Here is a 13,505-nt window from a genome sequence, read left to right on the forward strand (position 1 = left end):
TTTATGTCAATGCTTATGTGAATCATTGTGAATGATCCCATTTGGTAGCCTGGGCGCAAACTTCTTTGTTTATGTTACGGTTATGTTTAATTTTCATTGTGAATGGGTCTTTATGCTCGACCTTACATAAAGTTAGTGGTAGAAAATTCAGTTCTAGCTTTTCGCCCCTGTCGAATATATTTTATATATATATATATATATATATATATATATATATATATATATATATATATGTACTTTTTTTCCGGTAAAAGGCCACAGATTACATAGAAGGAGCTATTACATATCTGACGAGAACAAAGTGATTTTTGTGAAAGATAGAGCAAGTTCTTGGCCACGTATGAGGAAAAGAGGTAGTGATGACATTGTGTAATTGTAAGCAATAGTAATGACACTTTATACAGAGTGTTTCAAATAAATGGAATGAAAGTAATCTCAGCGTTAGGGAAATTTTAGCTATAAACAGTTGATGGTTGAATTGTACTGTAGCTTTCCTGAAAAATATGTTAAATGCAATCATCTTGTGAATCACCAGTGTCTTGTCCTGAAAACTGACACCTGGTCCAGCAGAGGAGCGTCCTAGGGAATAGTTTCAGGAGAGCAACAAGAAACCTGAGAGACGAAGTGGAAACATTACACTAGTCGACAAAAATGAACTTTTTTTCTTTCACAAGAAGTAAAATAACATTTTCTAGAAGAATATTTCATGCTGAATTCAAATACAATTTCAGTTTTTCCCCCATCAGGCAGAAGTTTTTTGTGATATTCATTTGAATTTTTATGATATTCTAAAAAAATCTGTAACTAGCTATCTAACTCAACATTATAACTACTCATTCTGACTTAGCTAGCAAGTGGTAGATAGTGATTTTCGGGCATATTTTGCATCTGGAACGTCTCTCTTCTTGGTCCAACAGTAGTCAGCCAGCATATTGGAACTCCACTTGCCTTGGTACCTCTTTTCCACAGTAGAAATTTGCTGATGAAAACGCTCACCATGCTCATCGCTGACAGCTCCAAGATTTTCGGGGAAGAAGTCCAAGTGAGAGTCCAAGAAGTGAATTTTTAAAGACATGTTGCATCCCATAGCTTTATAAGAATGCAGAAGATCAGTCACTATGTCACGATAGTTTTCTGCTTTATGGTTTCCAAGAAAATTGAAACATAAACTTTTGAAAAACTGCCACGCTGCTTTCTCCAGTGGATTTAACAGTCCTTCGAAATGATCATCACCCATTAATGACCGGATTTGTGGTCCTATAAAAATTCCTTCTTTCAGTTTAGCATCACTGACTTTGGGGAATTTTGATTTCAAGTACAAGAATCCATCAGACTGTTTATCCATAGCTTTGACAAAATTTTTCATTACTCCTAACTTAATATGCAATGGAGGTAACAATATTTTTTCAGGATTCACTAAAGGGACATATGACACATTTTTGTGGCCAGGGATATGAGATTCACGTTTAGGCCATGATTTTGTAACATAGTGAGACTTCCTATCTCTGCTGTCCCAGAGGCACAAAAAACAGCAAAATTTGGTGAACCCAAGTTGCAAACAAAGCAATAAAGCAATGACCTTTAATTCGCCACAGATATACCATTCATATTTTCCATATTGTAGGCTATTTTCTCTAGAATTACTTTCATATTTTGATATGTCTCTTTCATATCAGCGGCATGCGCTACAGGTATTGATGGAAGTTCATTGCCAATATGTAGCAGCACAGCCTTCAAACTAACTTTAGACGAATCTATGAATAGTCGCCACTCATCTGGCCGGTGTTGAAGCCCAAGAGTTTCCATAACTGAACAAATATCATTACAGAACACAATACCATTTTCTTCAGAGAAGCAGTCCTTGAAATCACTATGGCGGCCACGATAACTACATATTCTTACGTCTTTTTGGAGTAGATTCCACCCTTTGAGTCTGGAAGCTAAACCTTCAGCTTGCTGTTTAGACAGATTTAAATCCCGAATCAGGTCATTAAGGTCTTTCTGATTGGGAAAGTATGGTTCTGATGAACAGGTATTGGCTTCAAATGTAGGATCATTTTGATTTTCATCTGAAGCATTTTCAGTTTCAGTTAGGTCAGAATCAGAGTTATTACCTAAGGTCATATCGGCATATACTGGTACAGGGAACTGTTCATTGTGTAAGACAGGTCTTATTGCAGATTTAAAATTAGGATACTTAACTGTATGTTTTGTTTTAGATGTGATTCCTGTAATATTTGTCAAACAGAAATAACAATCACTTAAATGATCCTTCGGTTCCCTCCAAATCATAGGAATTGCAAATGGCATACGATGTGTACCCAGTCAGCAATCTAACACACGAAACACAGCATGTATTTGGGGCCCAACTCTTATCAAAATCACCAGCCTGACAGCCAAAGTAAAGTTGATAACACTTCTTTACAAGTGGGGTAAAATGTCGCCTCTGAGACTTGAAGGTCAGCTCACCACAAATATAGCAGAAACTGTCTACATGATTTACACACTTTCTTGGCATGATGAACAACACTAAGCACTACATACACAATACACTTCCGAAAAGAAAGGAAGGAACTATTTCACTACTGAACAAACTCACGGCCAGCTCGATACTGACACATCACAATGCCAGATGAACAGGTCTGAGCATGTCCAAACATGAATGAACCTGCACAGGATTGTTTTATGGTGCTTCAGCATAATATTACAAATCATTTCCTTAAATACAGCTTGGATAAAATCGCTACATATGAGGTAACGGTTCCTATGACAGGTCAAAGAAAATGCTAAAATCCGATTTTAAAAAGTAGCTGTCACAAAAAAAACTTTGCCTGATGGAAAAGTTCTGACTACATATCTGAATCCAGTATGAAAAACTGCACTAGAATCACTAATCAGATTTCTTGTGAAGAAAACCTTGTCAACCAGTGTTATTAGCAAGTACGAATAGACGCAAACTAACTTCTGCTGGTCAGATTAGTTTACAATAGGAATAACGTTAAAATTATTTTTAAAGAACAATTTTTCATAACTGTCTTTTTTTTTTTTTTTTTTTTTTTGTTTTTTACTTTTTTTAAGAAGACAAACTATCTTCTAAGTAATGGTTCGATTTTTTTTTCTATGTAAAGCCTAATAATAACTAATAGGATTTGGGCAGTAATTATTTCACTTTCTCTTAAACAAACTGAACATCGGTCCCATGACCCAGTAAAACCCCACTTTCGAGTTATTCAGGAAATAATAATCACTCCGATCAGGCTCGAATCCACTCTTCTCCGCATTACTCGCAGATGTCTGAGCTACTGAGAAGAGACGGAACACTTCACATAACTTTACCTAATTAGCATGTAGTGTTTCGGTTTTGCGTAACTTCCGATGTTTGGTTATTATAGTGGGACTGTAGCCTAAGAGGCAGGAAAATTGTCAACAATACATCAATTGCTTCTTGTAACTTTCCAATACACACTGTGTCCTTAAAGTCATGGTGGGGTTACCAAGTTTCCTAGGTGTACTAAAAACAGAAGACGGGAGTAACTCCAGGACACTAGTAAGTAGCTTAAAATCATGCCATAATGTTGCAGGAAGTCATGACCAACTGAAAAAAAAAAATCCTCTTAGTCATCCTTTTGTACTTCAGTACAATACATCATTACGATGAAATTATACTGAAATAGACAACATTTCCGTACGAAACTATTGCAGTTAATTTACCATGCATTTTTGGTGTAAGAATACTTTCTTTGCTGATATCAAATTATACTGGTCAACAGCCATTTTGCACCAGACATAAAACTAACAAACTCGTACTAATTTCGTCCTCCCGAATTAAAAAAAATAACACACAAAATGTTCCATCCGTTCAGGTTTTCGAGATGACAATATAATTCATTATATATGCATTCTATTTAAAAAACCACCGTATTTCGTCTGAAACTACTTTGTTCTACAAATGTGATGACCCATTATGTGAAAACATGTTAGAAGCACTTGTAGAAATGGAAATTATTTTATTGCCCTTTTACGAATCTATTTGGAGGGTGTGAAACAGGTTCACAGTATGAATTCGCTTGAGTTTACCTGATTTTACTTGAGATGTCCATTTCTTTCACTGTGAACTGTAATGACATTACTGTAATTTATATTTTGCAATAGACCACCTTGTCAAAATGACTTCTAAAAGTGGAAATTGTTTTATTGCCCTTTTTGGTTCCATTTGGAGGGGGAGAAAGAGACTTGCTATATGAAATAGCTTCAGTTTACCAGGAGATTTCCGTGGTGTTAGTATTCTGTGCAAGACGTGTATTTCTTTAAAGTGTGCTTTAATGATAATATTCAAATTACGAATGGTTTATATGTGCGGGTTTGAAGACTATAATATTGCTTCTTGGAATTCAATTAGGCTACACAAAAATGTTAATTTCTGTGCGAATGGGACAGGTGCGCTCAAGATAAACATTATAAAATAAAACGACGATAACTAGAGCCAGGGAAGAAAAATATTACATATCAACCCCTTCTACTTCAAAGTAAAATACCGTAATTTTAACCTCTTCACACATTAAGTTAGGGTTAATAAAGAATGTTGTTAAAGGGATGAATCATAAAATGAAGCATTTAAACATATCCAGGAAAAATTTCCTGCTATTAGTGACTCGAAACTAAAATAGGGAGTTTTCAATGGACCACAAATTAGAGAAATAATGAGGGACAATCACACTGAATCTTTGTTGGAAGGAAAAGAGAGAGCTGTCTGGACTGCATTCAAGGAGGTTGTATGAAATTTTCTCGGTAACCGTAGAAGTGAGAACTATAAAGAACTAGTGCAAAATTTACTGTTGGCGTATGAAATTATGGGTTGGAACATGTGCCTGAAAATTCACTTCCTTCACTTCCATCTTGACTTTTCCCCCCAAGAATTGTGACGATTTCAGTGATGAGCATGGTGAGCGCTTTCATCAAGAAATTTCAACTATGGAAAAAAAGATACCAAGGACAGTGGAGTACCAATATGCTAGCAGACTATTGTTGAACTTTATCTCGTGATTTACCTGATGCCCAGAATGAAAGAAAATGCAGAAAAAGAAAGCTGTAATCTTCTGAACAGTGAATATTTGACCTTAGTGTCATTATATAAAGCAGTACTTTGAATATATATAATTCGAAAATTTCTCGAAAACCGTAACCAACAACTGTTTTTATTGTCATATTCTTATTCAGGTTATCATCCAGTCTGCTGTCCAAAAATCTGAAAGTTAGAATTTATAAAACAGTTATATTACCGGTTCTTCTATATGGTTGTGAAACTTGGACTCTCACTCTGAGAGAGGAACATAGGTTAAGGGTGTTTGAGAATAAGGTGCTTAGGAAAATATTTGGGGCTAAGAGGGATGAAGTTACAGTAGAATGGAGAAAGTTACACAACACAGAACTGCACGCATTGTATTCTTCACCTGACATAATTAGGAACTTAAAATCCAGACGTTTGAGATGGGCAGGGCATGTAGCACGTATGGGCGAATCCAGAAATGCATATAGAGTGTTAGTTGGGAGACCGGAGGGAAAAAGACCTTTAGGGAGGCCGAGACGTAGATGGGAGGATAATATTAAAATGGATTTGAGGGAGGTGGGGTATGATAATAGAGACTGGATCAATCTTGCACAGGATAGGGACCGCTGGCGGGCTTATGTGAGGGCGGCAATGAATCTTCAGGTTCCTTAAAAGCCATTTGTAAGTAAGTAAGTAAGTATTCTTATTCAGGAGCCTCAAATTATAGAGAAAACATGTATCACATGCCCAGCACAAAAAAAAAGTTAAAATTTGTTACGCAGTGTTATATTAAGGTGTAAGGAAAGGAATGTAATGACATTAAAACAAATTAACAATCAAATCACATGCTACTCCTTTTTCCCCCCTCTACTGATCAGTGCTTGTTTTTTCTCCAGCTCAACTCGGAATGGTCACTAATGCTAGAACAGTTTGGTTATTTGTATTCTAGAGTCTAGCCACGACATGCAGCAATAATACCCATTCCACCTTAATGACTGTATAGAAAATGGATGTTCAAACAAAAGTGCAATGTGCGTTGTGGATGGCAACCCATGTGTGTTATGAGCACTGTATGTGTTTAACAAATAACCACTGCACAAAACTAGCATTCGTTGCTGGGATAGACAGCTGAAAGAGACGTAAATTTTACTAGACAAAAGCATTTAGATTTTAATTTTTTGCATTTTATTCTAAATTACACATGGTCCAATACTGGACACTACCAGTGTTTCCAGTACCAAACAGAAAATAATTATTGTGGCACATAAAATAATGCCAACATTTGCTTTCAAGATGACAGTGTCTAAAAAGGGAAAATGACTGTCAGTAGAGTACTGGTGGGGAGAGAAGCAGCAGAGCAAGACCGTGTTTGGGGTTTGTGCCCTTAAGAGGGGAGAATGAAATAAAATAAATCCTTTAAAGAACATTCGACAATGAATTGGAAAATATCTTAAACAACTGGACAATTGTTTCCTATCCTGAACATAATCGGACTTCTTACTCCAGTCTACGATCTTGCTGAGCACTTAAAAAATTGCCACACCAATTCAACAGAACAAAGCAGAGAGTGGGAAACAAGTTTTATGGTGGATTTATCAAGCAGTATTCCGAATTTTCTTTGTGTTGTGCTCAATTAACAAGCCTGCAGAGAGCTCCAGGCTTTAATAGGAACAAGTGAATGCTTTTTTTGCCGAACTAGAGGAACTAATGGGAAAATATTCGTTCCCTCCAAGCAGAATTTTCAACTGCGACGAAACTGGTGTAAGTTCAGTGTATTCAAGTAACTTGAAAGTCTTGGCTCTTAAAGGCAAGAAGCAAGTTTGGTAAATGTGCAGAAACATCACAATGATGCTTTGCATCAATGCTAGGGAAACGAATGGCTTCACAATTGACGAAAAACACACCAGACGGAAGCGTATTTGACACTCAATACAGCAGTTGGATCACAGTATCAGGCTTTCTGACATGGTTGAAAGCATTTGTCAGGCTGAACATGGATTTGAATATCAACAGGATGCATCAGGCATTTAAAGAAAAGTATCCAGGAAGTGTGGTTAGTTATATAAGTTCTATGATAAAGTTTTCAATAAGGAGTTTCCAAATGCTTCATTTCATCGGCTAAGAACTGATACGTGCAAAACATGTGATGGTTCTGCTTGTGAAATTTCTTCAGTCAAATAGACTCAGTCCCGTGATGTGAAAAGGTATCGAGACTTATGCCATACAAAATGTAAGGAAGTACTTGAGACTGTTATGATGCACGTTTTCCACACAGTGAAACAACAGTAATGTCAGTTGATCTTCAGCAAGTGTTACTAGTTCCAAACCTTACCCACAGCAACATGTTTTATAGCAGACAGCTCAACTGTTATGATTTAGGCTTACATGTTGCAGATCATCATGATCGTGTTATGTGTATGTGGGATGAGAGCATTGCCTCTCGTGGGACTAATGAAGTTGCATCGTGCTTATTGAAATTAATAAAAGGAGGGAATTTGAACAAGAGGAAATTAGTCATTTAGTCTGATAATTGCGCAGGTCAAAACAAAAATCGCGTAATGACTTTCCTTATTATGTCTTTGGTACATCATGACAGAAACATGGACATTACAGTGAAGTGAAGAGAAGCGAACAGAAGCATTTGAAATGTGGATATGGAGAAGGATGAAGCATGTGAAATGGACAGAGTAAGAAACGAAGCTGTGTTGGAAAGACTGCAAGAAGAAAGAATGATGCTGAAACCGATCAGAAAGTGGAAAAGGAATTGGCTGGATCACTGGTTGAGAAAAAACTGCCTATTGAAGGATGCAGTGGAAGGGATGGTGAATGGAAGAAGAGTTCGGGGCAGAAGAAGATATCAGATGATAGACAACATTAAGATATATGGATCATATGCGGAGACAAAGAGGAGGGCAGAAAATAGGAAAGACTGGAGAATGCTGTGCTTGCAGTGAAAGAACTGCCCTTGGGCAGAACACTGTGAATGAATGAAATGCCCTTTGAGGAAGTTACACTAGAAGTTGCTTATAACGCTCACAGCTTCTTGATCTGTGACCGTGATTTTGGTCTTATTGAGATGAGAAAGAGAGTCTGCAAGGCATGCATTCCAAGAGATTTGCATTATGTTGTGGAAACTGCTCGACATCTTCAATGTCATGGAGATTGAATCTGATGATTTCTTCGACCTAAAATATGCTGCAGATTCTGTCATTACGACCTCAAAATGTGAGATCTCAAAATTAAATATGATTCATGTAACTAAATAGTTACCAGGAAAGCTTCTTACCAAGAAAACTCACAGAAACCTAAAGTGGAAGGTGATGAACATTATGAGGACAGGAAAACTTCCTACTAAGATAAGAGACACTTTACTGCATGTACTCCCACAACCTATGTTACCAGTTGCTAAAATAGCAGATCTGAAAAGCATGATATCGTTTCTACCAGACTATGCAAAGGTTCTTTTTATGAAGAACTTTGCAGAAACTGAGTATTGGAACAGTAATCCTGAAACTATAGTCCCGTCGCTTTAATTTCCGGCAGCCAATCGCGTTGCAGGTCGGTTACATTTAAACGCATGCATCTTGTGATTCACTGATGAAGACGCTATTCATTTCTTAAGGTTCGATAAATACTTAATACAATCGCCCGCCATTTTGGCTCTTTCCTTGGCGTTCACAGAAAGCATACGAAGACGCTGTCACTCAATTACAGTGCGTTTGATTTATTATCATAGGAGCTACGACATGACAATGTTTAACAGTGTGGCAAATAGATTCCTCGTATGGTAGCTCAGCAACGAAAGAACAAAAATGGCGAATGATACTATCTACCTAGACTTTATAGAGCCTTCACTTCCTAAGACATAAACAAAGAGGAGGAGTCACGCCGGGAATAACAGCATCACGACTATATAATAAGACTTTTTTTTTAGTCTACATGACCTTATATTATCACCCCTTTGTGATGTACATGTTGTAATACCTAACTACAAAACACAGCATTTGGAACACTATGAGTGAGATGGACAAGGTACTTAGAATATTCTATAAGTTTCATTTTCTTATATTTTATTCTACATTCCAATTATCAAGAAAGTGTATTTAAGTCTTATACTAACATGTATCCTGTACAAACATGTGTCTATTTTGAACACAAAACGTTAAGTTAAAAAATTGAGAAGTTTTTATTGTCTCCTGTGAAATTTTCTGAATGGCACTTAGAACTTTTACCATTTCCACTCTTCAAATAATAAAGAAGGCTTTTCTACATAACCAATAGCTCGATTTTTGTACTTCCAACCTGATGTAATACTTGAAAGATTTCACTGTATTAGGTTTCTTCTCATTTCTCATCCCGTGTCGTTTTATATCACTGGCACATATACCTTGTAAGAACCAGTCTTGCTGATCCTTGCTAGCAATATTTAAAGGCATTCAATTGTCATATTCACCAATTTTTTAATCCCTCAGACCTATTTGCCATATGCACATACGCAGCTCTCTAGGTTAGTTCTCAAGTGATTTTACATACCACATGTAAATATCATGCATGACTGCACAAAACCGGCCATAGTTCGTAATCAAATTGAGATATGAATAGGCCTATGTGGTTTTTTCAATTGTATTGCAGAGAGTATGTTTTTTACTGTCATAATGGTTATATTATGTTTAACCATTTCGAAAACTGAAATAAAGGAGTGAAGTAATGTAAATTCCATTCTACTAGAGCATTTAAATACCACTTTAGCGCTTAGTGCAGGGACTTTTAGGGCAGTATTTATAGACATTTTTAGTGCGGGCTTTCGGTGGATTATTAGCGTTTTTTCATATTCATAAACCAGTGTTAGTGATAGGATATGATTTGAATTCTGTACTAGTAACCAGTGGATAGCCGGGGCTAGCTTAGTACGCTCGTAGCGCGTGCTACGAAATGTCTATGAATACCACCCTTAAATACCTTGTTGTCGGATTAAACCCTCTTTCTGGCATTTGCAGTCTTCACTATTCACTTTTTAGGAACATTCTTACCACTGTGGTTCATATGTTCTCCACCATGAATTCTGGCCTTTTCAACATTTCTTCTATATTCCGAAGAATGTTTTGTTCTTTTCTTGCTATAAACACCAGTGAACACACATGCAACTGGACGTGTATAGTACTGTACTCAGATAAAGAGCAGTTCTGCAGTAGTGCCAACTGTTTCTTGTTTATTGGAAAAACAACTGGAATCCTGCACTTCAGATGAATATTGATGCCTTGTGCTTCACAGTATTAACTGTCACTTCGGTTGTTTTTCTGCTCAGACTGATGTATCTATGTGTGACGCAGTCATTACAATGCTCCACTTATTTTAAACCAAAATGTGACTTAGAGTGTTTTTATAATCAGTATTTACTTGATTACACCACAGTTCACTGTTCCTGATCACTTAGACATGTGCGGAACTTTCTCAATATGTTACAGTCAACTATTCCTGACTACTTATCTCTGTGGAAAGCTTTGATGTACTGTACTGCAATCAACGGCTCCTGATAACTGAAATTTGGGTAGAATTCATCTGTATTACAATCCACTGTTCTAGGTCACTTATCTGTGCACGTAATTTTCTCTTTGTGCTACAATTTACTGCTTTCCATGCCTTAACTGTGCATACTTCCTTGCTGCGTTACAGCCCAACAGCTTGGACTCCACTGCACTTCTCACTTTATCAATAATGGAATCTTCGTGTAGAAAGTCCACTTCATGTTTGGCTGGGTGGACATTCACATCCACATTCCTAGGGTCCAACTACAGACTCATGTATATTAATGGTTGACGTTCTTGTGGGATGTACATCTGCTCAAAGGTCTTCTTCAATGCTGCCAACATGTTATAAACGTCAATTTGTTACAATTTGTACATTTGTTTACTGATGCTGCAGCAATAGAGAAAACAAATAGGAGTTCAATCTTGGCTAAAGGCAACAGATTTTTAGGTGGCAAAAATTTTAAATGTGACTATCATGTGATGAAGAAATAAAGCAGATGACCTACGTAATATATTTACTTTATGTACCAAAAAAAAGCTATTTACTGTATGTAAAAAAAAAAAAAACAAGTTTTTCGTTCATAAATTAAAATGAATAAAGGCAACATTTTCATCTGTATTACTAATTCTGGAGAAAGAGACCACAAATTACAAATTCACTGTTAAGTACTCAGCACAAAAGTAAGCCACCAACCAATTTCGCATGGACTTGGTAAAATTTAAATCTGAAAATTCCTGAATGGAAAATTAATGCTGTAGCTATTTAGAATGCTGTACTTTACATAAATACTACAATTTAAGTGTAAATCCAAATTTAATTCACTTACAATGGGAGAGGAGGTTAGAATTAGGCACCTGGGTATTCACAGTGTTGACATTTCCATTTCAGAACTACATAAGGTTCCATCTTCAGAGCAGACAGGTAGTCAACTACTCTGTTTGGACTCATTATGTCTGACAAATCTGGATCACTGAGCCAAAGTCTAAAGACGAATATGGGAGAGGAGATTTATTTTAACTTCTCTAAACACTACAGTCCATAAAAGCTTATTTCTGTTCTGTTTTGCAGCCCCATGAAACAGCTGCAGTCTCAATCAAGATGCACCCACAGGGACAACTTTAGTGCAGCAAGGAACTTGCTTGGCGAGGAGTAGAGTAGATGCAAGAGGAGCTGCACAAACTATCAGCAACGTTCATGTGCACTCGGCTTGGCTTGATGACATTTTGAGTGAGATTTATCACAGCGCATGTAATGTAACGTGAACCTTGTTGCAGAGTAACTAATAACACAACATGATTGAAAAAAACCTACCCCCCCCCCCTATCTCTCGCCATGCAATATTGATGTAAATCAGAACGTGTAGTATTACAAACTGTAATGGAACATGTTTAATAAAGTTCCTTACAAAAAAATATTCTCTCTCTCTCTCTCTCTCTCCTGCTGTTCTGTGGTTTTTAGTTAGAAATTACATTAATTAAATGTCACAATAGAGGCTCCTTTAGTGCTAAACTGGCGTTAATTACATAAAATTAGAGCCTACATGTTGAAGTACAAAATCTATACCAAAGAACAGGAATGAAATCATACGACAGAATTCCAGAACAGCCACAAGGTTGACTTAGTCATCTATCAAATAGAGTACCGGGTCTTTCCTGGGGATAAAACGCGATCATAACTATATAAAACACAGAATATTTAATGCTCACGTTGGCTTCTACCCGCTCTGCACAATACGAACAGCTCAAGACCATGCTTTCGAATCGCCCTGTAATCGGCATTAGGTGGTTCATAGCAGCAAGTTCTTCTTGCATCTACTCATTTTCTTGGATTAGGGTACTTTTGCAAGCCCTGACACTTCCTTCCTAATTGAGCACAGTATTCCTATCAACACTGCTCTCAATCAGAGTTCAATCCATGAACCTGAGATAACCTAAACACTAAACTAGAAAAACCAGTTATATACCAGACTATTTCTTGCAACAACAAAGAAACTGTACTAAACTGAAAAGTAATGAAATCACTATTATCATAATTTGTTAGCCAAAAAAAAGAGAGTAGCAATATGACAATGAGACGACTTCATCATGTCTTAGTAATCGAATACTTAATGTTTAAAAAGAAATCTGAATTAACAAAACTGATTACATGAACATGTGTTATCAATTACTATGTGCCATACCACTTGAGCTGCTAAGACACGAGTAAGAAGTCTCTACTTCGGAACACTTACGAGGCGCATCCAGAAAGTAAGTTTCCCGATTTTTTCCCCTTGAAAGTAAACGTAATTAGCCGTGTCAATTGCGCATGCATAACAGATCTATGACGTATCAATCATATGCCAGCCGGACAGGTCCCGCCTGGTGCCAGTAGCGTGGCAGCAGTGGTCCGAAATGGAAACTCTTATTCCTTCTCCCACCACCTGCGAGGTTTGGACGGTGATAAAGTTCTTTAATGCACAAAGCATTGCGCCAATTGAAATTCATCGGCAGCTCTGTCAGGTCTATGGGCCGAACATCATGAGTAAGCAGATGGTGCGTCGCTGGTGTAGGCAGTTTTCCGAAGGTCGTCAAAGTGTCCAAGATGAAGAGCGCAGTGGGCGACCGTCCCTCATCAATGATGATCGTGTTGAGCTGGTGCAGCAGTGTATCATGGAGAACCGTCGCTTCACGATTACGGAGCTGAGCAGGTATTTTCCGCAGATATCGCGATCCTTGTTGCATGAGATTGTCACTAAGCACCTGCTATTCAAAAAAGTGTGTGCCAGGTGGGTGCCGAAAAACCTGACACCCGAACACAAAATGCAATGTTTAGGAGCAGCACTGACATTTCTGCAACGGTATCATGATGACGGCGACGAGTTCCTCGACAGGATTGTCACGGGCGATGAGACTTGGATTTCGCACTTCACCCCGGAAACCAAGCAGCAGTC

This window comes from Periplaneta americana, unplaced genomic scaffold (assembly GCF_040183065.1).
Source record: "Periplaneta americana isolate PAMFEO1 unplaced genomic scaffold, P.americana_PAMFEO1_priV1 scaffold_20, whole genome shotgun sequence".
NCBI lineage: Eukaryota > Metazoa > Arthropoda > Insecta > Blattodea > Blattidae > Periplaneta > Periplaneta americana.